This window comes from Pteropus medius, unplaced genomic scaffold, assembly GCF_902729225.1.
Source record: "Pteropus medius unplaced genomic scaffold, Ma_sr-lr_union100, whole genome shotgun sequence".
NCBI lineage: Eukaryota > Metazoa > Chordata > Mammalia > Chiroptera > Pteropodidae > Pteropus > Pteropus medius.
Genome location: NW_024354502.1, coordinates 1,485,565 through 1,513,143, shown reverse-complemented (window position 1 = coordinate 1,513,143; position 27,579 = coordinate 1,485,565). Strand labels below are relative to the sequence as shown.

Sequence of the window (27,579 nt, the reverse complement as noted above, 5' to 3'; positions counted from 1 at the left end):
CTTCTGGCTTCCAGTTGGGTTTAGTCAATAGCAGCCATCGGCAGGAAGATTGGAAGGTAAATGAATGACATCTGGCTTTTTATTGCTCCAAATCCTTTCCTGCCAGAACTTAGATTGGCTGCAACCTTCCACAGAAAGTTACAGCTCCCTCCAGGCGGCTCTTTCCTACATTTCTAACATCCCTCCAGACCCCATGAATGCTTTCTTTCCTTGCCCTCAATCCCAGGCTCAGAGTGATAACGGCTCTCTGCAATCACTAGCTCTGAGATGCTTCACCATCCCTTGTGAATATCTCTTAGCTCTGCCTGAATCTTTGTAAATAGTCTTGTCACTGAACTGCCTCAATTGCCTCTTTTGAGTGTACAGGCTGGCTTCTTTGGGAGGGACCCTGACGGATGCTGAATCCAAGACAGAAGGATTAAGTCGCTTGCACAGAGTCACACAAATAGGGTGTTAGTTTAAGCAATGCTAGTTGCTATAGCATATAAATGCCTAAATCTCAGTAACTTCAATCGAGACACATTAATTTCTCAGTCGCATAAGTCCAATTTGGGGTTCCTGAGTGGCAGGTGGCTGTCCTCTAAGTGGTGATTAAGTAACTTGGCTCCTTCAACCCCTGGCTCCACCATATTCGACCTATAATGTGCAAGGTACCCCCAATCTTTGGCATCAAACTGAAAGAGGGAAAGAGAATGGGGACCAAAACATGAAGGTTGTGTGCCAGGCCTGGAAGTGGCCAATATCTCTACCATTCATATTTCATCAGCCTAAGCTCAGTCACATGACTGTCCAATTGGGAAAGGCCCAGAGAAGGCGTGTCCGGGAGGACAAAGGGAAGGGTTTGGGGCTGAGCTGGTTGTTGTCTACCTCAAAGAGTTGGTGTGAGAGCACAGACTCGAATCCAGAGCTTTCTCCCTCAAAACCCAAGGCCTCTAGTTCATGGGTGCATCGTGTATTTAATGCGTGCACCAAATAGCAAGATTTGGCTCTATGAGTTCAGGGGCAAAGCAGATAGAATGAGAACGATTTGAATAATGTGCTAGATTCAGCCCATGATTCCATCAAAAGTGGCTCAGGTCTGCCCTGGGAAGAACGTAAGATAGGAAACAGGAAGTCTGTCTGTCTCAGTGAGCACCTGCCCTTCATAGCCTAAGCATCTCACTGCCCATGATTCTGTGAGTGTACCTTTTAAGGATACACATTTTTCTATCCTTCGGTCCCTATTTATTACATATTTTTATTTAATCATAAATGTTATTGTAACAGGATTATATGAGAAAAATATGCATTCTATGATTTACAGTCCCTTTTAGAAAACCTGAAGGGTGATTTTGATTCTATACCCTGTTTGTTTTACTCACTGAATTTAGAACTACCATCACGTATCCTGAATCTCCAGTCTGCTCCGACTGCAGAGCTGTCTCCCCACTCATGCCTCTGTGGACTTCTCTCTACTGCGTGTGAGTTTATGGTGTTAGTACCCACCCCCTGAGAATACGAACGGTGGAACTTTTCGCATTGCTGTGTAAATCTGAAGATTCACCACTCAATAAGTATTGACCTGTTGACTTCGTCCTTTTTTCCACCTCGTAGGCATTTCCAGTGATTCAGGAATTTGAAGAAAGAACATGCCTCGTAAAGGTAATTTTTTCCTCAACGAGTAACCTGGGGGACTCATGTAAAAATAGTCTGACACGGATTTGATTTCAAGATTTAAAAACAACATATTTGAATCCTGTCTCAGTAAGTAAAAAAATCACAAGCTCTCAGTTCACTGATTATCTCCATGGCACTCTTACTCATCATCTTTTGCCCAGATGGAAAAAAAACATGTGTTGGAGAAAGGAATTTCGAGCACTATGAGAGTACTATGGTTATGATTCTGTTGATATCGTCATTGATTACATGTAAGATAGTGTGGCCATCACAGTGAAGAAATCCCTTTTTCTGCTCTCAAGAATGGTACTTGTGTAGACAGACAATGCATGCATTATTAAACAAAGAAACAAGACAATTACTGATGGCAATAAGTGGTGTAAAGGAAATCAAATCCAGGTGGCCTGAGATGGGAGAGGGGCATGCTGCTTTAGATAGGTGGTTAGAGAAGGCCCCACATGACAAGAAAGAGTGGGCCAGGTGAGTATTGAGGGAGTCATACTCTAGGTATGAAGAGCAGCAAGCTCAGTGGCCAGAGATCAGGATGGTTTGGGGCAACTCAAGGAACAGCTCAAGGCTGTGAGGCTGCAATGGAGATGCTGGACATAAGGTGGAAAGGTGGCCAGGGGTGTTTCTGTGGCCTGTCGAGCCCATAGGTCAGGACATAGAAAGTTTAAATTGTGTCCTAAGAATAAAAGAAAACTGTAGGGGGGAGGGACTGAGCAGAAGAGAGTTGTGGTCTGTTTTGGGTTCTTTTGTTGGTTTGTTTTACTTTGTTATAAGGATCATTCTGTCCGTGGTGTACAGAATAAGCTTTGGGGGAGGCGGTGACAAGAGGCAAAGCAGAGAGACCAATTAGGAGATAAGAAATATCGTCTTGGACCAGAGTTAGATTTTGAGCTGGTGAAAGTGATCAGATTGAGAAGACTCTTCCGAATGGGGTTGTTAGGATCTGCCGATGGGTCTGTCATGGACTCTGAAGAGAAATGAAGAGTCTGGGATGACTCCCAGGTTTGGAGCTTTGGCACCTAGCAAAAAAGTCAGCTGTAGCCAAAACAGAGGCAACTGGGAGTACCTTTCGGCACCACCTTCTCCAGCCCATTAGTTTCAAAGGGTTCTTCTGGTACTAGCTCTAGTCAACAGGCATTCGATAATGCCTGTTAAAAGAAAATATGGGCCCTACCCTCAAAGAGCAGGGAGAAATGGATGTCCAAACGGGTCATCGTGCTGAGAGAGAAGCCGACAAGGCATCCTGAGAGACAGTGAACCCAGACCGCGGACTCAGAAGGGCTTTTTGAGAAGGTGACACCTAGCTAAGACTCAAAAGGTAAATAAAAGCCAAAGAAGTTGTGATGGGCAGTCAAGCAGAGCCAACATGATGAGCAAAAGCAGGGACCAGCATGACAACAAAGCACACGCATTTCACTAGGACAAACTGTAACGACAAAAGGTGGCCAGAGATGAAGTTAGAGATGTCAGCAGGTCCCAATCGTGGAGAGTTTCCATACTGTTCCACAGAGCTTAGCAACTCTCCCATAAGCCTAAAGAGGCAGAGACATTGAAGAGTTTAAGTGCCAGGGTCAGACTTGCAGGATCACAAACTCAGTTTCTAAAGTGGCCCATATGGTAGCAAATAGGAAAATGTCTGTCATTCATTGCTTCTGCCACTCATTTGCCCTTGACTTTGGTTTCCTTGAGTTATTTTCCCTAGTGCATGTCTGTCATCTCATGGTCTAGGAAGTGTGAAGTCTTACTTTTTATCGAACCCTAGCATTCTCCCAGACAAGGCCTAGCGTGGAGTGAGAAATCTAAAGTGTTCCCTGATACATCGCTTGGTTAGGTATTAATCAAGCTTCTTGGAATCTCAGGAATAAAGATCCACAACCCCATACCCACCACCACTTCTACACTCCTACAATCATGTAATACCAATTAACTCTTTATCTTAGAAACAGTGGCAACAGCTAAGTGAGAAATTCCAATGGCTGTCAAGTTATGAAAGGTTGGACATCAAAATTCTCCAAAATACTAATAGCTACCATTGATTGGGTATTTATCTATATGCCAGGCACTCATCTAAGCACAATTCAGGTAGTAATTCAATAAGTTCTCAAACAACCCTGAGAGATGTTCATTTGACAATTGAGGAAACGGGCATGACTAATTAACTTGCCCAGGGTCATATAACTAACAAGTAGAAGAGCCAGGATTCAGCTACAGGCAGTCCAACCCTAGTGTTCACACACTTAACCACTCCACTATTTCTGATCTGGTCCTGCAGTCTGGAACATCGTTCCACCAGGCCTAAATAGTCACCACTCACTCAATCAATAAAAATTCACCAAGAACCATCTCTGTATCAGTACCTTGCTAACATTCTGAGGACACCAGCCAAGGTTTATCCTTAGTTCCAATTCAAGAAAGTCTACATTTATTGTTGGCCACAAAATGTATATTCCTACCTATGCCTTTTCTTGGGGGTCCCTTCCCAAAAGAAGTCTGTGGACCTCATGAAATTACACATAAGTCATGGATATGTACGTGTACTTCTTTCCTGGGGAGAGTCTATAGCTTTCCTCAATGATTAAACCTTATAAATTAATCTTAAATAAAATTTTCTCTTTCAGAATACTGTCCAAGTTCCACCAACCAAGTTCAACTCTTACCTCTTTTGAGAATACTTTCTCAAACCGACTTCTGATGGCATATGCATTCTGTAATATAGATTTGGGTAACTCCACCATGCTTATTGCCATAGAAACTGAAGCTTATAAAAAAGTTAAAAACAAGTTTGTTTCAATTACTAATATTTTAAAAGAGTGATGAGGACTCTTTCATTTACTGCTTATGCAAAGAATAAATACTCCGCCCAATGTGATGACCATGCATACATATGCATACACAGCACACATCCACCATACAGTCACCACACACACACACACACACACAAATTTGGCCAAAACAAATAATAAAAGGAGAAATTTTCAGCAACCTCCAAACCAAACAAAATAGGAATAAACCATGCCATACAATATTGATTGCAGCAAAGTGTGTGGGCAATGAAGCCAACTGCAGTTGGCTCTTATTCTTGCTAGTTGTAGGACCCTGGGCAAGTTCATTCATTAAGCCTCAGTTTCCTCATTTGCCAAGTTTGTCTTCTGTCTCACTTTACCCTATAAGGTTCTTAAGTAAGCCACACTCTCAATAAGACTCATTGAGCCCTTAGAGCTTCATTTTGTACCTTTTAATGCATTGGTTCAGCTTGTGCTAAGTTTGACTTCTAATCTGCCTAATCTATATGGTTTGGAAAATAAAGTATGTTGATCTGTCTAGAATAGATGAGCATCTGCCTCTAGAGCCGAGGATCTTAATCCCACCTGCCTTCCTCATTAGCTGTAGCCATAAAAGTGCAGAGATGATCTCGCCCAAAATTCTCTTTCACCCTGGAGAAGCTGAGTAAAGCCTGGAAGAGTCATGTGCCTTGCCTAAGGTCACAAAATAAATTAATGATAAGACTAGGACTAGAACTCAAAATTTCCAATATCCAGCCCAGGGCCACTTAGCAAATGTTTACTGAGTTCATATTAATGTTCCAAGGCCTGTGGAGACAGAGATAATTAGAGCACAGTCCCTGCCCACAAATATTTCACAGTCTAGCAGATTTTATTGGACCCGGCATGTGACAAATTGGAATGCTCCCTACCCTCGTGTGAGCCTGGGTCTGAGAGAGAAGGTAAACGCATGGTGCTTTCCCAACTTGAGCTTTTGCAGAATTACCTCCCAGTCACTCCACTCACAATCTAAAGAGCTTCTAACTCTTTACCTGTACCAGTTCCCAGAAGAAACTTGCACAGTCAAAGCTGTTTGAAATAAACCTCATATGGAAGGTGAGGATGCTTCTGAGGAAGAAAATGTTGAGTGTAAGAGAAATTGGACCAGTGGGCTAAACCTAAAGAAAAGCTATTACATATTTAGCAAGATGTCTAGAGGTAGGCATCCCAGACTGGTTCAATGGCTTCATGACTTCAAACCATTAGATTGATGTCACTCACCTTCTCTTAGTCTTTCCTCACAGTATCAAATTGGGTGCTGTATCTTTAGGTGTCATAATTTCACATAACCACATTTAAAAACAAGAAGCAAGAGGTGACAAAGGCATGGGGTCAGGGGAAACAGAGGAGAGAAAGAGAGAGAGACAGAGAGAGAGATGGAGAGACAGAGAGAGTGTCTATGTATCTTTCCTTTTACAAAGAAGGAAAAGTCTGTCCTGGATACCCAGAGGACTTCCCCTTACATTTCATTGGACAGAACCAGGTCACGTGGTGATCCTGCTGCAAAGGAGGCTGAGACAGCATGAATCTGGCTCTAACTTTTCAACCTATGTGACTAGAGGTAGGTAAGGGGAAAGAAATTTTCAGATGGCTTTAGGTTGCTAGTCAAAAATGTCGGCTGTGCTCAAACTGTGTCAGTTAGTTCAAGGGACACATTATCCACCCGGGGGATCCTAAACAGTCTACTTGCAGAGTCTCCATCCAAGAGTTTGCAAATCTCTGATTCTCTAGCCTGAGAACACTCCTGAAACAAGTTAGAGGTGGAAAGCAACAGGCCAGTTAGGTTTCAGGGACATCTGTCATGCTTCCACACATCACACTTTGTCAGGTTTCACCCTCCATGCCTAGGTCCCCAGTGACCTATAATAACCGAACTCTTTGATTCACTAGGACATGCCATTTTTGAGGGCTCAGAAGTCTACCAACAGCTGATACTGGAATTCTACCCCAAGTGAATCTCCCTTTCAGCCATCATCCAGGCCTCAGACTCTTGTCATCCTCAGAACCACAGTTCAAACCCCTTTTATGTCTGAGAACTCAAGGGTAGGAAGAAACTTTCAAACCCTAAATTAAGAATGGCCGATTCAGTACATCAATGCCATTGATTCCTAGTAAACTGTCAGTTGCCAAGCAGCCTCCCAGGATAGCTGTAATTAAAAAATTAAGTTCCCAAAGCCCGCTTCGGGTCCACCCATTGCTGACTCCGTCCCCTCCTTCCCCAGCTCCTCTGCTGAGATTGCTCCCAGAGTCGCATATGCTGTGCGACTCATCCTCCCCGTGTGAGTAATAACTCCTGCAAATGTCCTGACAGGAAGCTCTGGCTGCCTGCCAGAGGGACCTGTCACAATTTTTTCTCTCACTCTCCTTCTCTGCTTCCCTTTTCCTCCTGAAGGGAAAATCTGAAGGTAGGTGTTCCATTCAGTCACCCAGGGCGAGCCGTTTTGACTTGTCCACAGTAAATAGTGCTCCAGCCTAACTCTCCTTGACTGGCGTGCAGGCATGTTGTTTCAACATCACTCTCTGAATCCTCCCTCCAGGGACCTCAAGGCAGGAGTCCACATTTTCAGTGTTCCTATCGGTACAAAACATTTTGGAGCAATGGAAGTCAACAGCTCTGGAGTCACTCAAATCGAGTTAAACTCTCCACTTTCCAGCTCTGAGATATTGGCCAAGTCATTTAATGAGTTTCTGGTTCTCCTCTGTTAAATAAGGATAATAATACCTAAGATTTGGATTGTTGTGAGGATTTAAAAAAATCATGTAAATAATAGACTTACCCCTCTAATGGTTCCTGGGACATAGTAAGCAATTTCTAGAAACCTCCTACATAGAAATGTGTGTGAGGTATGTTGCATGTATGTGGTGTGTCTGCATATACACATGTATATTCACTCATTCATTCATATGTGTTCAACAAGTATCCCCTGCTTACTGAATGCCTAGACCTAATCTAGGTACTGAATGTGTAAACACTGAAAAAAATTGATAAAGTCTCACTTATGTTCTAGAATGGAAACAAAACAAAACAAAACAAAACAAAAAACATATACAATGATAAGTGCCAATATGAGCTAAGAAGAAAAATAAAGCCTGGCAATGGACTAAGACGTGCTGGGAGTGCCAAGGTGCTCGTTTACATAGAGTGGTCAAGGGGAGGCTTTCTGAGAAGATGGCATTTGAATGAAGACCTGAAAGAAAGGACCCATGTGGATGTCTGGGGAGGAGCCTTTCAGACAGGGAACAGCATATGCAAAGGCTGAGGGGAAGAGGGGCACCTGGCCTGTTGAGAATGCTAAAGAGGCCAAGAGGCCAGCAAAAGAAAGCAAGGGGGACAGTGACAGACCAGAGAGGGAGCAGAGGTTTGCTCACAGGGACTTTGTAGACCAGAGTAAGGAATTTACATGTTCTTCTTAGGAAGACGAGAAGCTTCTGGAGGTGTGCGGGTAGAGGTGTGTCATGCTCTGAATTATGTCGTTAAGGAATCACTCTGGCTACTCTGTGGAGAAGAGACTAGAAGGCCAGGTACAGAAGCAAGAGGATGAGTTAGGGGGCTAGCGACAGTTCAGCTGGGAAATCGTGGTTGCTTCCACTAGGGTGATAGTGAAGAAAGTCTCGAGAGGGCATGGGTTAACGATGACTGTGAAAGTCAGAGCTGATGCACGTTGCCGTCAGAACAGGTGTGGGTGTGAAAGAAAAAGTCGAGAGTGACCTGAGAAATTCCCAGAATGGAATTATTGCTTACCGAGATTGGGAAAACTATAGGAGATGTAGTTTGGGGGAAGAAATCTAGAGTCCATTCATTCGATAAGTATGTCGAGGCTCTCTCTTATGCCAGGCATCATGCTAAGCGCTGGGAAGAACTGATGATAGCACAAAGTAGGCTTTGTGCTCATGAGACCCGAGTTACAGAAACAGACAACCTTTACTGAGTCCTTACTGGGAGTCAGGCACCATGCTAATTATTTTTCATTTAATGAACCTTGCTGTCTGGTGGGGGAGACAACCATTAAACAACTAATTACTCAAATATTTATTTAATTATGAGTGGAAAAGTACAGGGCATATCCTTGGATATAATCAGAGATAACCGCTTCCTGGCTTCCTAAGGACGTTTATACTGGACCGGAGTAGAGGAGATATATTTTTGAGGGTCTGGTCATCACGGAAAGACTCAATGTCGTACTCAGATTTGAGGCAAGCCATTATTTTGCAGGCACATTGCCTACTGACCTTGGGAGAGGAGAGGAACTTGGGCCTTACACCTCTCCTCAGACCCTCTCTTCCACCTCTGCCCAAGGCCCTTGCCAGCATGACACCCAACCTCTCTTCTCCCTGTCTCAATGGGCAAAGCCAAGGGAAAGATCTCCAAACAGTGATGCTCTCTCCCTCTGACAACCACAGGAACCCCATTCTTGGGCTGCGGTTTACCTCTCCAACGCCATTTGGATGTATTCCATTTGGCATCTGATCATGTCTTATCTTGTATGATTCTGAAATTCATCTTATGTATTTGTGCTTCCTTTCCAACAAGACTGCAGACTCCTCAAAGGCAGGGACAGTGCCTCGTCCTGCTTCTGTATCCCCAGCAGGACATGTCACAGTGCCAACCACTCAGAGCTGAGATCATGTGAGAGACTGGGAACGGAAGACCTTGACATCGTCTAGGGGAGGATGTTTGGACAGAAAGTCACCTTGTCAGTATGCAGAAGTCAGCTTGACTGAGGCTAACCAACGTGAATGTGCCCGTGAGGCCAAGGGACACACCAGAAAGTACATTTATTCATTTCCAGTGAGAAAAAGAAATAGACTGAAATGTCCGGGTTGTTGAGGTCTGAATTGGTGTGACTCCTCTCCTGGAGCCAAGTCACAGGGGAAGCAAGTCGTGATCAGAAACCATTTTATTTTATTTTATTGCTATGAGAAGTCATTTTTGCAGGAACCAGAAAATAATCAAGTTCTTTACCGCATAGCATAGTTTCTGGGAGAGGACTCGTGACAGTATAAATTGCCATTTATGACTAATGGAGTTATTTCTCCAACCTGGGTGACCTTATGACATTTCCCATGCATTTTACCGAGTCCAGATCTCTGCCTAGCGGAAATTATCATGCCACCCACCAGAGTTTATCAGATTAGACTCTTTAATCTGAAAAAGATGCCCAATAAATGACATCGAACAGACAGTGGATTCTCCCTGCACCAGGCATGGCCCAAAGGAGCTTTTTAGGTTTCTCTTTCCTCTTAGGCAATTCTACCACTACATTGATTTCTGACTCAAGAAGGAGAAATCGAGGACCTTTATTTATAACTATGTTTCAGATAGCTAGTTTCAGAGGTTAGTGGAAATACCTTAGTATCAGCATCATCAAGAAACATTAGAAACATTTAGAAACCGTGGTGATTTCAGGCATGACACAAGAAAGCAAAGATTCCAGCTAGAAGTACATATTGTGTGTCTACAGCTATTCAGAGTCAATCACACTCTTTTCTGCATGGTCCTTCACGATTAAGAAAGGGCTTTCATGAAGATTTGGTAGGGAAAGGACATGCATCCAGGGCTCAGGTTTCGTGCTTAAACTTTGACATGTGTTAACACGTGTGCTCCTTTGCAATGACTCTGCAGACTATAAGCTTCGTGTTGCAGATGAAGAAACGAAGTTCAGTGAGTTCCTTATTGTCAACAGTCCTAAGAGAAAGTTCATCAGCTGACATCAGAGTTGGAGTCTCCATGGCCACGCTTCTCCCACAGCCCCATTCTGCATCCCTCGGCAGGAGAATGCCACTCAATCTGGTTCAGCTATGCTGTTGCCATGGCTACACCTCCCAACCACCTGAGAATCTGGTCAGACAGAGATTTCTAAGCTTCACCTCAGAGGTGTGGCCTGGGTCCCAGGGGTCTGAATTTATGCATCCAGCCCAGACCAGTCTCGGGGCCAGCATCAGATAGCTGTGGGTATTTCAGGTGCCAGCCTTCATAGGAAGCACCGTGACATAACAGGAATGAAATACCTAAAATACGTTTCCACTGAACTCTGCTAAGGACTATCGTGCTGTGGTTTACGCTCTACTGCTATAGGCTTGTAATAAATGCTACACTCTCTGGAAGAGAGATCTCAATCCACACGAATGAGTCTCCAGCGTAGGAATGGTGTCACTTCGGTATATCTGCAAAATTTTTCTTAGACTCAAAGCACATTTTATGCAGAAGGAAACTTCCATCAGTAAAGGTCATAGAGTGCAAAACTTGTGGTTGACCAAACTCTCGCCCTTGTCTCTGGGCCTCCATACCCAGAGAGAAAGCGGGGTCCTCACACTCACTGCCTTTCCAAATCATAGCACCTCTGCTGGCTCCACCTAAAAGTGGCCCTCCCACCATCCACTTTTAGACTCTGATGTCCCCAGTTCAGACGGATTTCTTGGAAACAGAGCCAGGCCTTCCAGTAAGTGTACATAACAGAACAGTGATTGCCGAGCGCGGGGCCTGGTGGAAATGCAACCCAGACATGTAAAATTTGACACCTGAACTGACATAAGTGCCCACACTCCCTCCCAAGTCCCACTCCCTGCCTCACCCCCATCTCCGACACGTCTGTAATTTCATTTTGGGTGGGAAACCACAACCAGCACTTATCACCAGCAGCCAAATTCCCTGGCAGTAGCCATGCTTTTAAAAGGTAGAGATGAAAAACTTTTCAAGACCTATGGGGATTTCTAACACATTAGGAGGGCTCAGAAAAACTGTGTTACACCAAGTATAATATTTTATTTTTCTTTAAGAGCTCTCTTAATTGATTCCATGCAAAAGGCTTGCAGGTAATGAATTTTAAACAAATAATTATTATATTTTACCATCTTGTCTGGCCAAAAAGGTAAATGTCTTTTACTCTGACTTAGGTAAGTGTAGGGACAGGAAAGAGGCCTGTGTGACAAATGTGGGCCTTACTGCAAAAGGCAGGGCCTAGATTCCTGGGCTCAGACACAATCAACTCTGACTTAGACGTTCAATCCTGTTTCAAGGATTTTGTGGCAAACGTGGTACTAGGTGTTGGTGACATGGAGACGATGGGCTGTGTTGAGGGTGCTAAGAATAATTGAGAGGTGAAGTTTATTTAGGCTTCCACCTCTCTGAGACACTGCAGTTTCAAGGATGAGGCCTTCTGGGCTTCAAGCCTTTCCACATGCAAATCTCTGGTCTTGAATACTCACCCTCTCTTTCTATCCCAGGGATGGTCACTGGGGCTCTTCGCCAGTGTTCAGATTCCCTTCCTTCTAGGCATATGGTAGCATCGCACCTCCCCATCTACTTGACCATGAAGTCGTGACCATGGAGTTTGAGTTGGTCAATGAAACATAAGTGAAAGTAATGTTCGTTCCTTTAGGCAGAAGCTGTGAGAGCCACTGTTTATTTTTGTCTCACTCTCTTGCCTGTTCCTGCCACTTTCCAGATGGTAAAGTCTCCATCGGTCTGGGTTCTGGAGTAAAGAGACAAAGTGATATCTTCAACTGATCAGTGATGGAAATAGTATATGAAAGAAATAAATTTTAATCTACCTTTAATAAACCTTAAATCTTCCAAGATCTAGGAGTCGTTTGTTATACAGCATAGCCTGATCTAAGGTGACGGATAGAGGACCCCTCCACCTATTCCCATTTACTTGGCTAACTCGAATCATCTTTTAGATCTTCACTTCATAGTCACTTCCCAAGAGATGACTCTACTGGCCACCCTGTGCCCCAGGTTTATTTGATGCCAACAGGTTAGTTCCCACAGTCTCTAAACCCCCCGCCCCCCATCATAACACTTAGCACATTATCACATTGTTAGTTCATTAATTTATAGCCCCTGGTAGGCTATGAACTCCTTGACACAGGAGGCAATACTTCCTACACCATTTTATCCCCAGCTAATGCAATACCTGATATAAGATAACTATATGTATATGTCTATATATATAACTATATCTATCACTATTTGTTGAATTTATTTTCTAACTAGCTCTGTCAAGTCACTATCCTAATACTTCTTACCATATGCTTACCAAAAGCTTTAACACACACACACTCACATATATGTAAGATATATACGATAGTAATGGACACACTATTATTTTAGAACTGAAGGAAAGAGTGGTGGTTGACCTTAAGAAAAGCATTCCCTATACCTGGCCCTAATTTCATTAGTAAATTTGGCTGCTAGGAAAGAAGATCATGGGCTTCGGAGTCAAACAAGCCCACGTTCCTATCCCTGCTCCACCACTTCTGAGAAGTATGATCTTAATCTCTTTGGGCTTTCATTTCCTTATCTACAGAGAAAAATATAACTACCTCGTACAGTTATTCATAAAGGGAAAGTAAGGCAATGTGTATAATGTGTGACATTTGCATCATCTGGAACATGGGAGATAGTCAAATAAGACAAAGATTATTAATGTTGTTAATGTGATAATAATTATCTGTTGACAGATTTCATTCTCTTGCTGCTAGATGAGAGGTGCCCAAGGGCGCGGACCTTGTCCTATTTATCACTGTGCTCTCAGTTTCTAGACAGTACTTGTATAAGGCATGTTACATGAATAAATAAAAGAATGATATAAGATTTGGAGTAAAAAACAAAACTGTGTTTCTCCTAGAGACCCTTGACTCTTCCGAGACCATAGTGGTAGAGCAATAAGATTTATACTACTTACCGCTTCTCAGCCTTTTGGCTAAGATCAAGTGAAGATTTATACTACAGGCAGGAATCATGAGGTATTATTCCCTACCATAGACATTTACCTATTTATAAGAGGGTTTAATGTGCAATGCCTAATAATGAAAGCTATGATTACGAGTGATAAAAATAGAAACACTAACGAAGAGATATCATTTTGCACACAGTGGGTACTCTGTAAACATCTGTCAAAATGAACTAGGTTAGACTGGATAAAAATAATTTGATTTCATTTTAATTAAATTGAGTTGAATTACAATGATTTCATAAATCTGATAGAACATGAGTTCTTTAAAGAGGAGACTTTATCTGTTTTGTCTTCTGCTATCTCCTTAGTGCTTAGTGGGCACTAAATAAATATTAATGAATAAACGAATGACTTGGCAGCCAGACAGTAGCCATCCTGTCAACATGACAGTCCAGATGCCCTTGGAGGTCAAGGGATTCAGAAAACCTCCCCAAGAAAAGGGTAGATTCTTATTACTTCATATGCCTTAATGAACGTGAAAAGAAATTCAAGGAAAAATGGAGGAATACAGGCAGTTTACTGTTCCATGATCAATGACTTCTTTGGACCAATTAGGAAGCTGATCGACCCCTCAGGCTATGTAATTGTCTCTAGCAAACAGTACCACTCCTTTGAAAAGTATGAATATCTAGATTATGCAATATCTAGATACTTTGCCAAAGGAAGAAACTAAACTCCAAGGAAATTTCCACCCTGATAAGCAATCCAAGCCCTGCTGACTCTGTTTGTCATTTCAAGGGTCTCCAGATAACCAAAGAGGAAGGTAATCTATCAAGGTTATGCAGAGATAAAGAAAGGTCAGAATTCCCACTGAAGTCTGCCCTAACTCCAGAAACCGAACTCTCCCCACAACTTCCCACTTCAGGCAGGAGTGCTGGTTCCAAGAGACAGAAATTTGTAGGAAATGATCAGGGACAAAGCAACAGTACAAGCACCATTCAGTGCCACTTGTAAAGGGTATGCAGCCTAAGCCCACATTTCAAGAACTAGAGATTTCCACCTAGGCTGGGCTAGGTGAGATAGGTAAAATAATGCCCCCTCTAAATATGTCACTGTCCTAATTCCCCAAACCTGTGGATGTGTTACCTTAGATGGCTAAAGAGATTTTGCAGGTGTGGTTAAGAATCTTGGGGAATTATAACCTGGATTATCCAGGTGGGCTCAATATAGTCACAAAGGTCCTTATGGGAAGGAGGCAGGGTCAGAGGAGATGTGATGATGGAAGCAGAGGCCATAGGGATATTCCAGGAGCCATGGGATGCAGGGGGCCTCTCTCTCAGAGCAGGCGAAGGCAAGGACACAGATTCTCTTCAGCTCCTCCAGAAGGAAAGAAGTTCTGTCGACACCTTGATTTTGACCCACCGAACCTGATTTCAGACATCAGACCTCTAAAACTTAAGGATAGAAAATGTGTGTTGGTTTAAGCTACTACATTTATAGTGATTTTTTTTATGGCAGTAATAGGAAACTAATAAACTGGGGTCGCCACATAAAATACAGGACATCCAGTTAAATGTGACTTTCAGGAAAACGACAAATGATTTCTTTAGTATAAGTATGTTCCATGCAATATTTGTTGGTCCTGTATTTTCACTTGCTAAGTCTCATAGCCCTGCCCAGCCATCCTCTTTCCCCTCTTCTGCTCAGTCACGATGGTTCTGTTACACCTGCCACCTGGAGTTAGTCTATGACTCGACAGAGTGAAATTGTTAAGACCTCAGACAAATAGCTCTGAGGGAAAGTTATTATTCTATATCATTGCCTATCAATTATTTATAGTTTATAATGTGATGCCATTTGTAATGGGTAATATGTTTTTCTATTGTGTTGTAATATTATCCAAGTCATCAGAACAACCATTGGGGAGATGGATTGGCCTGGTGCAAACAGCAGTGCTTTTTTTTTTTTTTTCCTATTTTAAACAAGCTGTGTGCATTTTTGAGCCTGAAAATCATTTCTATTTGAATTCAAAGAGAAGGACAGGCATCCACCTTGTCTGACAAATGGATTTCCCAAAGAACAGGGCAGGAACGAGAGTGAAGCCAACACGATGCCTACGGCACAGACCTTAAGGGGGCGCCTTAAATTTGTTACCCTCGGAGCCTCACCTGTCTCTCTCTAGCCCGGCCCTACCAAGAAACCTCACATCAAGCAAGGCATCAACGAAAGCCAGAGCTAGTCTGGCCTTTTTACATGACCTGTGGGAAACTGAGGCCCAAGAAGATGTGAACAGGCCAAGATCCACTTAGTCAGGTTATTCCAGGGAACCTGGTGGCTGCCACCGCACCATCTTTTGCACCTGTCCCCCACAAGGTTGCCACCAGGAAGCTGAGGTTTTTACCTCATGTCCAACTCCAGGACCAGACCCCAACGCTACTGGATTCAGCAAATTGGCAAAATTCTGTTCTGGCCACTGTGATTAGGCACTTAACTCAGGCCTAAGCCAATCGACAGGTATGTGCCCCTGGCCACAGTGGTTACTCCAGCTCCAGTGTACACACATGGGGCAGCATGAAGCCCAGGCTTTTTGATCCACAGATAGAGAAAAGGCTTTTTCATTCTGGAGGGTGTGGAATACAAATGAAAAGCCTGGAAATGGTACAGCCATTATATTGCCATGAAAACAAAACAAAACAAACAGCAGGAGAATGCAGCTAGAAGAGCATGTGGGAGGGCAAAGGTCAGAGAATCATAGGAAGGCAGCCAGAATCTTCATCACCTCTTACCTAAATGATCAGCTACCTGTAGACTGTTCTGTTACATGCACAAACGAATTCTGATTTCGTATTTAATCCAGTTAGAGCTAGAGTATTCTGTTCATTGTAAGAAAGTTTCCTAACTGGGCAGTGACCTTGGGAAAGCCAAATTCTATACCAGGACTGTCCAATAGAACTTTCTGCAAGGAGAGAAGTGTTCTGTAGTTGTGTTGTCCAAATGGCTATTGAACTTTTGAAATGTGGCTAATGTGATTGAAGAACTGACTTTTTCCTCATTTTTAATGAATTGAAATTTAAATAGCCACGTGTGACTAGTGGCCATCATATTGGATAGTGCAGGTCTAGAAGTTTCCCTTCCTTCCTTCCTTTCAGTTATTGCCTCCTCCAGAAAGCCGTTCCTGATTCTTCATTCCTCCAGGGCTGGGTTAGACTCACCTCTTCTGTGACCCCATAGCAACTGGACATGCCTCTAACATAATTGCCTCTCTTAGGATAATTATTTCTTACCGTGCCTGTCTCCCTCTTTTGCTTGAGATTTTTGAAGGCAAGATCTATTCTTATGCTGTACTATAGAGCAAAGGAATTGCACACTGTAACTGTTGAACTGGACGAGGGCATATGTGGTCCAAATGTGAGTTGGATATTGAAAGGCTTTATAGCTTGTAAGACTTTAAGGTAACATAAGAACACTTCCTACTGTTACTAGTTACTGTTAAGATTCCTGGCAATGAACCTTGACCCACTTCTGTATTTGCAGAGGAAGCATCAGCAGCTGCTTTTGAGTGACTTTAGAAACCCTCGTTTACTCAACCCTGTAATGCCTATGGCCATTAATTTCAGCCCCACTGGCTTTTTACCCCACCGTTGCCCTGACTTCCTACCTCAGGAGTGTTCTAGTTCCCAATCCACCGGTTTGGGCCTCGTGGTCTGCCATCTGCAAACTAGGGGGTAATGGAGGAGATAGTGAGTAGATAATGCAGAGCTGGACTTAGGGCCATAGTGATTGCTGGGTTGTGGGCTATGGATTTGTTGTGCTGAGAAGCCTTTTACCTTGAGATATGCATCCTGATCCTGAGTCTTTAAATCTGGAAGATTCACCCATCCATTCATTCCTACGTCAACTGTCTTCTAAGTTTCTAAAATATATCAAGCATGTTACTAGGCACAGGCTACCATCATTGAAAAAGACAAAATCCCTGGAGCTCACATTCTAACTGGGGAGACAGACAAAACTAATACACAAATAAATGTGTAACATATGTACCTGAAAATAGGCTCAGTGAAGAATAATAAAGCAAGGTATGGGAGCAGAGAATGATGGAGGCATTCATTTAGATTTCAGCAGAGACTTGAGCAGAGTAAGAGAGTGAGCCACACAAGTATCAAGGGGGAGGGCATCCCGGGTAGCGGGAACAGCGGGTGCAAAGGCCCTGAGGTAGGCACATGTTTGATATATTCAAGGAAACAGCAAAGTCCGTGTGGCTGGAACAAGCAGAAGCAAGGGACAGTGAATGGACGATGAGGTGCAAGGGATAGCAGAAGCCAGATCATGCAGGGCCTTGGTGGTTGTACTGGGTTGTATAGCGTCTCCCCAAAATTAACATCCACCCAAAACCTATGAAAGTTATTGTATTTGGAAGTAGGATCTTTGCAGGTACAATCCAGTTAAGATAACGTCATATTGGATTGGGGTGAACCCTAAATCCAATATGTCTGTTGTTCCCATAAGAAGAGGGGAAACTGGACACAGAGACACTGACAATAGGGAAGAAGGCCATATGAAGACCAGGTAGAGGCCCAAGTGATGCATCTCAAGCCAAAGAATACTAGACATTGCCAGAAACCATCAAAAGCCAGGAAGAGGCCAAGAAAAGTCTCTCTGCACTAGAGCCTTCAAAGGCAGCACGGCCCTGCTTGCACCCTGATGTCAGACTGTTAGCCTCTAGAATTGGAAATAATTTTGGGTTGTTTTAAGCCACCCAGTTTGTGGTGCTCTTTACTTACTGCAGCCCTAGGAAACTAATTCAATGGCTTTGGGGTTTTATTCTCGATGTCCAGGAAAGGCATCAGTTTTTAAGCAGGAAATGACATGACGTGGTTTATATTTTAGATAGACCAACTCAATTGCTATACGGAGAATAAGCTTCAGAATTTCAGAAGGGAATTAAGGAAATTAGATAGGTTACTGCGGTGGTCCAAGAAAATAATAATCAGAGAGACTAAGTCCAGGGTGGAAGCAGGTGAGATTATGGGACTTTATTAGATTTAGGATGAGAAATGTGAGTCTTTTGTTTTCCTTTGTCTTTGCTCTCACTCTGGGATTCATTCAAGCTCTGTCCAGATCAGATTCAGAGCCATGTCCCCCATCCTCAGACATCCTCTGTACTTCGACAATAAATATCCTCTCTGACAAATAATATCTATTCACCCTCTGGGGATTCCTAGTTCTTCCTTTGCCATCAGAATAAGATTGTCAGAGCCAGGATCAGACGAAAATTAGGAAGTTCAAGTCACTTCCCCCTCTGGGACTGTTTATCCCCTGCAAAGCGAGAGAGTGCATGAGATAAGCTTTGGGGCTTTTTTCAATTTAACATTTTATAATCCTAGCCTAAGGCTTTGCGGAACAGAAGAAAGATAAGGTGGAGGAGAAGGAGAGAAGGAGAATGGGGGTGGGGGAAAGAAGAGGCAGCAGCAGAAACAGCAGCCACAATCTGTTTATAATGCCAAGATAAGGATTCCTGGCCACAATAAATACTACCATGTGAGGCTTTAGAAACTGTCATAATGAAGATGTACTAGCATGTGAACACACTGTCCGTAGTCTTAGGCTCAGAGCAGCATCTTCCACCTCCCTCACTTCTGATCCTCATTCATTCTCAACAGCATCTCTGAAAGAGCCAGCAAAGAGGCTGCTTGACGAGGCAGGTCCAGAGCCCACGGGCTGTCCTTTTCCTGGCTAATCTGAGCCTAATCTACTGCTCTGGGCACCAAAGAGAGGACTTGCTTCTTAGTCTGCTTCTGCCCGCCCAGTCTCCAGGAACACTCAGAAATAATCTCAAGTGCCGGTACCCATCCCCGTCTGCCTTCAGTGGGACCTCATGCATTTTAAGGAGCAGCCAGGCAGGTGGCCCAGGGCAGCCTGCTCCATACCAATGTCCTTATTCCCAGGGCCCAGCCCGAATGTCACATGAACCAAATCCCATTACTGGCTTTCTGCTTCACTCATTGCCATGAGTTTTGTTGTTGTTGTTGTTGTTGTTGTTGTTTTGGTTTGGTTTGGTTTGGTTTGGTTTGGTTTGGTTTGGTTTGGTTTGGTTTGGTTTGGTTTATCTCTTCTGGAGTTCAGGAAAATACCAGTTCCATTTTCATGAGAAACAACTCTGCTTTACCCTCGAGAATTTGCCAGGCATTGATTTTTATTATTGCAGCAAATTCTTTATCATATTGCATTTTATTAAGACTTAAAAAAAAACTCTTTATTGATTGGGGGAAATTTTCTCACTCAGAGGAAAGGTAGAGCATTGCAGAAGAATCAAAATTTCATAAGTTCTTTAGAGGCAGGGGGAATCTGTGCCAGGATGAACTTATAGTCTAGAAAAAAATAGGGTGTATCTTCCAGAAAGACTTGATGGACAAATGATTACAAATCAGAAACTCGGAAAGAAGAGACGAGAAAAGACATCGCCCTGGCTTTTCCCGTTAGACCCTAGAAATAAGAACAGGAGTGCCAGCCTGGTGGCTTCCTAGAGGCAGCATGAGACCCCCAGAGAAGGCCCTGGAGAAACATGAAATTACTTCCGAACGTGCTTCAGGCCAGGGCAGTGTAGGTCGTAATGACAAAGACAAAAGCCCTACTGCTGACCTGCCACACGGAGTCCTAGGGGAGCCTCACAGTTGCCCTGTAGGGTAAGGTAGCAACTTCCTTTTAGAGTTAAGGAAATGGGCTGAATTACCAGCTCAAGCCACCAAGCTAGAAACTGACAAGACCCAGATTTTCAAATGTTTTCTACTCAGGCCTGTCTGATTTTTTTTTTTCTATGATGTAGGGCTGCTTTACGATTGGAAACGTTTCACGTTCAAGGTCCCATATAGTCCCTATAATATTTGTAATAGGAATAATAACATTTTCCACGTGAGGAAACCATTTGATACCGTACGCTTTCACGCTTACCTTCCTATTTGACTCTCACGGCAAACCTGTAGAGTAAATATTTCATCTCCTCTTTGTGCATAAAGAAATTGAGGCTTACATTCCAGGCACCGTGTCAGGTGGCCCAGGACACACAGCTCCGGGGCTGTTCTGGGGCCAAACAAACTTGGATTCAAGTCCTAACTGTCACTTTCCAACCTTGTGGCCTCAGGCAAGGTGTGTATTTTCTCTGCATCTCAGCTTCACATCTGATAATTAGAGGAAAAGAGTACAGCTGGTTCTGAAATAACATGGTTTCATTATAATATTGATGAGACGCCATAAGAACTTAACTCTTGTTTATATCAATAAGCCTACGGTAAAATTTCTTTCCTTATACAGTATGTCATTTCACAGAACCTGTCAATGAAGTAAAGAGCACCTACCTCATAGAGAAGGATATTGATTCATTCTGTAAGTATTTATTCAGCATCTACTGTATTCCAAGCCCTGAAGCTAACGAACAAAACATGGGGTTATGGTTTAATGGGGCAGGGGAGACAGAAAATAAAATATATTGTATTCGAAGGTGATAAGTGCTAAGAAGAATTAAACAAGGAGAGAGAATCGTATTGGGGAAGCAGTTCAATTCAAGACAAGATCGTCGAGGAGGATGCCACCAAGAAAATGACATTAAGTGAAGGTCTCAAAGCAAGCCTTGTAGATATCTGGAAGAAGAGCTTTCTAGGCAGAGGGAGCAGCAGGCACAGAGGTCCCTGAGGTAAGAGGATCAGGCGGGACAAGGCGATCATGTGGCTGCGCTGCAGTGAACAACGGAAGAATGAGGAGAGAAGGTCAGATGTAACTGGAGGTTTGGGGGGGTGGGTTATGTAATGATTTAAGGAGTCATTGCCAAGGCGTAGGTATTTATCTCCAAATATAACTGGGAGCCACTCAGGACTGTTGACAGAAAAGCGCCATAATCTGACTTCAGGTGTCCAGGGTCACTCTAGACTGAAGAGGTGGGGAGTAGGAACAGGACAGCCAATTAGGAGGCTACTCTGGTTGTCTAAGAAGAAAGGAGGTGGCTTGGATCAGGTATATAGTGATGGAGATGGGACAAAACAATGGGAATCAGGATTTATTTTGAAACTGAGCCAACAGGATTTGCTGAAGGATTGTGTGAGGAGGGCGAAAGCAGTCAGGACGGGAACACAGGTTTTCTGGCGGATTCACTGGAAGGAAAGGTTTGCCTTCCCTGAGGAGAAGGGGACGGTGGGAGGGACAGCTCCGGCAGATGAGGATGAATGAGAAGTGAATGTGCATTTTCTCCAGGCACAGCGCCTGGCACAGAGTGTACGCTCCATAGCAGTTAGATATTATTAACAGTCTTGAGTCTGCCCATCTAGTTAAATACTCTGTTGATCATCACCTCACATCTAAGAATTCTCAGAAAGCACATGACCAGGATGTTTTCAACCAATGAATGAACTACAGAATCTTGGTACCAGAGTGATTTTCAAAGGCCATCGGCTGTCTAAGTTCCTTTGACCCATCAGCGTGCATACTACCAGTATATCTTTGTACAAGCTACACTTTCTCCACTCTCAGATTCTCCATCAAGGCCAAGGGATGGAGATATGGACAAATGCATGAACTGGAAGCCACTACAGACTTGTGCTTTCATTTTGTTCAGAGAATATTCCTTAAGGCTCAAGACAACCCGGCCCAGCCTTCCCATGTTACGAAAGAGGCTATTTGTCATGCAGTATTTATATTAACATAAAATTGGATCTCATCCAAATGGCCAGCAAATAAGGATGGTTTAAGTACATTATGGTGCACTTATACAATGGAATACTATATATCTAATAAAAATCATAATCTCAAAGCTTTGAGGGAAACATTCCTGATACCTTGGTAAATGAGACTCATTCAAAGTAGAGCATATAACCAGAGCCTTATTTTTAGGTACTTATATCTTCTAAAGTGAATTTTGTCCACATCTCTCTCTTTTCAGTTCTCCCCCTCTTTCTATCTTCCATCCTCCCTTTTCCTCCATTGCCCTCCATGGCGGCCATGATTTCCGGCATTTTTGTGAGAGGGGATGGGTGGAGAAAGACTGGGATGGAAAAGTAGGAAACTTAGATAAATTTCTTTCTTGCTGGGTATGGTTGCACTGTTCTCCTCCACGGTGGTGATTCCAGGCAATGAACAAAGGAGAGCAAAAGTGAACGAGGGGACCAGAGAAACTGCACCAGACTGTACAAAAAATAATCTGCAAAGAGAGGGGGATGGGGAGATGGGCATGTAAAGAGGCTGTGGATGATTCAGGATGCAGTGTGCAGGTTGATCAGATCTATAAGTCCTTATATAAATTTTACATATGAAAAAGCAGAAGAATAATAGAAATGAAGGTTCAGGAAGTTTCTTCATGGGTTATGAATCGAATCTAATGGAACATTATTTGAAAACCAGAGGTAAATCCTGTATTTTCCTTAAAAATTATCCGTGGCTAATGAACTGCTGATTCTTTGAGTATAACGTGAGTTGAGACTGGACCTCATGGAGCCCTGGACTGAATGAAGGGCATAGAGGAAGAATCTGAGATCATCCTAAGGCTGGCCATGAAAACCCTACCGGTGGTAATTTCTCTGCATTGAGGCTAGAGTTAATGTATATTTATATTAATTAATAGAATATAATGTATATTCTGGATTTCTTTCCCAAACTTCCTATAACGAATATCATTATTTATATAGTCAAAAAGATATATTCTTAGGAAAAAAACTTCCTACAAGCATACGCTTGCCCATTCCTGTAGCTGTAGCTGAAAGGATGATTGATTGTGAGACAGGCAAAGAAGACACAGAGAGAGGGCCCTCTGAGTGTATGGGGTGGAGAAGGAGGGAGGGACAGCCATTGAACCATGACTTTCATCTTGTTCACATGGGGACCTTTTGCCATAGGCAGTCTTGTAGCAGGCTTTAAAAAAAAAAAAAGTTGCTTCAATAATACAGCAATTTGTAATAGAAATAGCTGTGGCAATCTAGTTTACATGTAACCAAGAGGGCTGTGTACAGAATTCTTTATAGATGTTGTATTTACAGAGAGTCAATAACTTGAGAACACTGTTCACCAGACAGTTTGTATTTTCTTAGTGTCCAGGTCAAGCTACAAAGAGACCCTGACCTGAAGAAGGCAGAGAAACCACCGAACACCCCAGCCTCTTGGTGTGGCTACACCGATTTACTGCCATTGTTCAGTTCTTCTTGCCCTAGCCAAATATCTCCCTAAAGACTAGACATTCTCAGACTGCTGTGATTTTCTCATACTTGATCCTCTAACACTACCCATCCTCTCCACTGTGGAAGTCTCAAGGGCCTCCGTATGGTACAGGGCAGCGAAGGATTTGACTCCGCTCTAGGTGGGCTAAAAGGCTGTGGTTGGAGTCAGGAGGTCAGAGGCCCAGAGATAATCGCTTACTTAGTGCATACTCCTTCGGCTGCTGCCCAGGGAGGCAGCGTGATGCCCTGGAAAACGCATAGGCGGGCAATTTGGAGTTAGGCAAGTGTGGATTTGAATCTCAGTTCTGCCACTTACTGGCTGCACGACCTTAGTCAAGTGACTTCATCTTTTTTGTTGTTTCTCTGTTTCTCCATTAGTAACATAGAGTTAATTAAGCCCATCTCGCCCAGCTGCTTGCATAGTAATGGAGAAATAAGATTGCATACTTAAAGCATCTAGCAGAACTCTGAGAAGTAATAGGTGCTAGATAAAATTTGTTCCCCCTTCCATCCCGACTTACAGTGTCTGTCCCCCACATCTCCCCTGTCCCTGGCCCCTGAAGCTCTCAGAGTATTGCAGGGAGAGGGAACTGGGGAGGGGAACTAACTAAAAGGATTATTTTCTCGTGTAAGAACTTACTCACTTATTCCCGGATTTATTTTTTCTTTTGTACATGGATAAAAAATAAGGCCAAACTGTGTTAGTGTATCTTTTTTTAAGTCATTTAACGTCGCATTACATTGATTCTCACATCCCTTGGTCCAGCAAGGATTCCAAAGCACTGATGTATCATAGGACAGACCCTTTATCAAACAATCAGGAATAATAATGAGCAAACTGATACCACCTTTATGAGGTACTAGGAACTCATCTAAACCTTTTACATGCAAACACTCTTTTAACCCTCTCGGTAATTCTATAAAGTAAGCACCATGCTTATCTTCATTTTGAATACGAAGATACTGAGGCACAGAGAGGCTCAGTAATAACTCAATGAAGATTATTCACCCAGCTAATGTCAGGGGAGATTTGAGCTCAGATAGCCTAGCTCTAGAGTAGAGTCAGCCAACTACAAATTGGCCTGGGGGGCCAAATCTAGCTCTCCAGATTCTGTGTGGCTCTTGGGTTAAAAATACTTTCTTACATTTTTAAATGAATATGTTAAATAGCTGTATAAGTCTCAGTGTTGTCTCCTGGTTCTTAAAACCTGAAATATGTATTACATGGCTCTTTATAAGAAGAATTTGCTGCTCTTTGATCTAGAGTGTCCTAGACACTGTGAGCTGGTCTGATTTTTACTTTGAAATCATAACATGTAGTTGCAAATACAATGTGCAACCTACAGCAAGAAAATCATTCACTGTCGAGCGGAATAGCATCGCCCTCCCAGTCTGCCTATGGAGTGACGCATCAGGCATTGTCTATGACATGGCCTGCCAGTCAAGGCCATGAATGCCCTGGGCACTCAGAGGGCAACAACCACTGGGATAAGTGCCGAGGCACATACAATGGTAGAAGATACCATTTTCACCCTGGAGATTGACTATTGAAGTTTCCTGAAATACAGCATCGAGAGCTATCTGAGCCTTTAGGTGGGCCTCGTCCTCAACAAAAACGTTTTCTGGTAGATCACAAAGTCAGCTGAAAAGGGTAAGTCAGGAAGACACCTGTCTCTGTGACTTTGGAAAAATGTCCCACCTGCTGCGTGATTCCATTTCCTCATCTACATAATGGGGCTGGCGGTGGTCCCAACCCCCAAGTCATCATGGCCTCAACTGGGATCGTCCGTGCAAAGTGGTCAGCACCTCCCCAGCACATACACACTCCAATAAATGACTGCATTACTATTATTACTACCCCCAGAATTCCTTACCATGGAAGCCAAGGAACGCCTTGACGGTGGGCATCAACACGCTCACGGACGTCCGAAATTGCGTGCAAATGTTGTATGTAAGATGCATTTTCTTTTCTGGGGAGGAGCTCCCTAACTTACTTCAGCTTCTCAAGGGATCTGGGACTCAAAAATGTTAAGAACAACGGCTGAAAACTATACAATGGTGGAGGTCCCTGAAGATTTTCAGTAGAAAGACATGTAGATTTTCACATGTACAGGACAAATTTAAAAATGTCACCCAACACATCACTTTCTTTAATCCTCCGAGTGATCTGACAAAGCTCACACAGCATTGTTTGCATTTCCCAGAGTAAGATGTTGAGGCTACAGGAGTCCGTGCTCCCTGCTTGCTGATGGACAGGCACCGCAGGACAGGGATCGGAACCCAGAACTCTTGGTATTAAGCATTCTATTAATACTGTCTCATAAAATACCAAACAGACACTCTTTGCTTCTGTTTCTCTTTCCCTCCTCTTTCTCTCTCCCTCCCTTGTTTCCCGTGAACTCTTATTAGCGTGGTGCGAGGTGTATGCTGGACACCGAAACATGAGAAATGAAGAGGGGAAGCCCTATTTTTGAAGAGTTAGCAAGAAGAGGGTCTACGGGTAGGAATATAATTGCAAAGGCAGGTGATCTTAAGCACTAACTCTGATCGAGTGCAGCCTGGAAAGGTTCCTTGACAAGCACCTAACTGCCTGGAAGATGGGACAGAGGAATCCGGCTGCTTCCACAGCCCTGGGAAGAACGTTCGCTGGAATGACAGGCCACCCCTTTTCACGTTATCGAAGCTTCGAAGTCCGAGCCTTCGCTTTCTCCGCTTTCTTCGGTGTGACAGATGAAAGATGGGTGTGATGTATCCAAACGGAATCCGCAGGTTGCTGATCCTTTAAAACTCCTTTTGTAAATACCAGTAAAACAAGTTTCGACATCCGATTCTCAGTTCAGGGAATTCATTCTGCGAGGAGCCCTGGAGGGAGGAAGCTACTCCCTAAGGATTTTCTCCTTCCAGAATGCTCACCCGAAACTGAAACTTACGTCCCCACTCTTTCCCTTTTCCTGCCTTGCTTTGATTTTGAGTCAATTAGCCAGTGATCCCTCTGGATTTTTTTTTTTCCCTTTACGTGCCTTCATTTTGTCAAAACAGCAGAATTGGTTATGTTTGCCCAATGAATCATTCCACTCCAAAGTGGCAAAGTCTAGAACTAACACCTCAGAGCACTCGGTAAGAATTTGTTCAGTGAATGAATGAATGGATGAATGAATGAATGGACAGTAGTCAGGTTCACTTACCAGCTTGCCCGACTTTAAGAACGGTATTTAATCCGTTCGCCTCTCGTTTTCTTCTTTTTCCGAATTGCGTGCGGCGATTGAAAATGACTTTGGTTGGCAAAGGGTGGGGACGAACAGCAAATCATTCAAAATTTCATGTGTAAAAACAGAAGAAACGCATGCTGTCTGTTCACTGCCTTTATGGAACCTCTTCAGTCCAGTTAACGTCTTCCTGTGCCAAAGGAAGTGGCATGGAGAAAAGTCAATGCAAAGAACTTGACAGAGTCCCTGTCCTTTACTTGAATTTCTTTCCCACCCAGATTCGCTTTTTGTGCCCTCATGTTTTTCTCTGAAGAAAACAGAAATTTTCTAAAGATTTCTTTCTTTCGAGGCCTCCCTTTCTCCCACAGCCCCTTCTGCATATCTCCCTTATTGTGCTTCCTCAATCTCACTGTACTATACCAGGTTCTTCAGTAGTCCCGTCGTCTAGAACAGGGTCTGGCATGTACAAGAATAGATGAATGTTTGCTGAATAAACCGAATTGTCAGTGGTGGATCATGTGTGTTCTGACATCCTGTGCTACCTGCCTTTGCAAAGGACATTCATGGAAACTGGGAGAAGAGAGAATTTTAGGCAAGGATACTCTCGCCTGTGAACACTTCATATCACCGCCCACTCTGTGTGTTTAAAAAGAGTCTGCTTTAGATGAAACTACATCAGGTGTCCTATGGTGGCTCATAAATTCCAGGTGACAGAAACAGCTGCCTAAGAATCTCCAGAGATTCTGATTCACTAGTTTTGGGATGGGACCCAGGGATGATAAAAAGTATTATATCTCTATCATCTATCTATCTATCTATCTATATCTATCTATCTATCTATCTATCTATCTATCTATCTATCTAACTATCTATCATCATCATCTATCATCTATCACCTATCTATCTAACTGTCTGTCTATGATCTAACCTATCCTATCCATCCATCCATCCATCATCTATCCATCCATCTATCGTTCCTTCCTTCCTTCCTTCCTTCCTTCCTTCCTTCCTTCCT

At 43.2% G+C, this 27,579-nt stretch overlaps 1 long non-coding RNA gene across 1 annotated transcript in view; it reads left to right on the top strand.

Moving 5' to 3' along the window:
- Positions 1 to 27,579, top strand: part of LOC120595446 (uncharacterized) — a 169,486-nt gene that overhangs the window by 133,007 nt on the left and 8,900 nt on the right. The window contains exons 4-7 of the long non-coding RNA XR_005650827.1: positions 1,371 to 1,460; positions 1,594 to 1,641; positions 20,489 to 20,545; positions 20,661 to 20,852. This is a non-coding gene — a long non-coding RNA (uncharacterized LOC120595446). The remainder of the gene's footprint in view (positions 1 to 1,370; positions 1,461 to 1,593; positions 1,642 to 20,488; positions 20,546 to 20,660; positions 20,853 to 27,579) is intronic.